General features: G+C 48.4%; 1 protein-coding gene across 1 annotated transcript in view; it reads left to right on the plus strand.

The window, feature by feature from the left end:
• The first annotated feature begins 354 nt into the window (after positions 1–354).
• Positions 355–665, plus strand: part of LOC111821602 (diacylglycerol kinase gamma-like) — a 42,365-nt gene continuing 42,054 nt past the window's right edge. The window contains exon 1 of the mRNA XM_023736791.1: positions 355–371. The gene's annotated coding sequence lies outside the window, so the exon portion shown is untranslated. The remainder of the gene's footprint in view (positions 372–665) is intronic.

Consider the following 665-nt stretch of genomic DNA (forward strand, 5'->3'; position numbering starts at 1 on the left):
GAGGGAATGCACTACCCTCCTGACAGCAGATATTCTCTCACCAGCCAGGAAGCTCATCTGAGCCTCAGGGTTCAGGGCTCTTCTCAGCCTCCCCACATGGCCATGATAGATTACATGGTGCCTCCTGAGGCTTAGTCACCATCGGACCCCCAGGTGATCCCTCTTGTTCTGGTCAGCCCCCACTCATTAGCCTCGGGTGTAGTCTAGCTCTCAGGAACCAAGACCAAAGGTCGCATTGCTTGGTGTCAGGTGAGTCATTACCTCACAAAGACACGATTCAATCCATAACAGTTGCTATCTTGTGAGGAATCAGCTAAGGAATGAACCAAAGCCGTGATAGTTTGCAACTACACCGCAAGATTGTCCTAAAGGTAAGCAGGAACGTAGAAGTACGATTTGAAAGAAAAGACTGTCTCTCCCACTAACCTCTCATCACTTACAACTCACTGTCCGTGCTAGTTTCCTACTGCTGCATAACAAATTACCACAAATTTAGCACCTTAAAACAACTCCCATGTATTAGCTCGAGTTCTGTAGTTTAGAAGTCCTAGCGCAGCACGGCTGGGTTCTCTTCTCACAGTTTCAGGCTGAAACCATGATGTCGGTCAGGCTGTGTTTTCTTCTGGAAGCTCTGGGGTAGAGTTTGCCTGTGAGCTCATTCAGGT

Source organism: Trichechus manatus, unplaced genomic scaffold, assembly GCF_000243295.1.
Source record: "Trichechus manatus latirostris isolate Lorelei unplaced genomic scaffold, TriManLat1.0 scaffold00092, whole genome shotgun sequence".
Taxonomy (NCBI): Eukaryota; Metazoa; Chordata; class Mammalia; order Sirenia; family Trichechidae; genus Trichechus; species Trichechus manatus.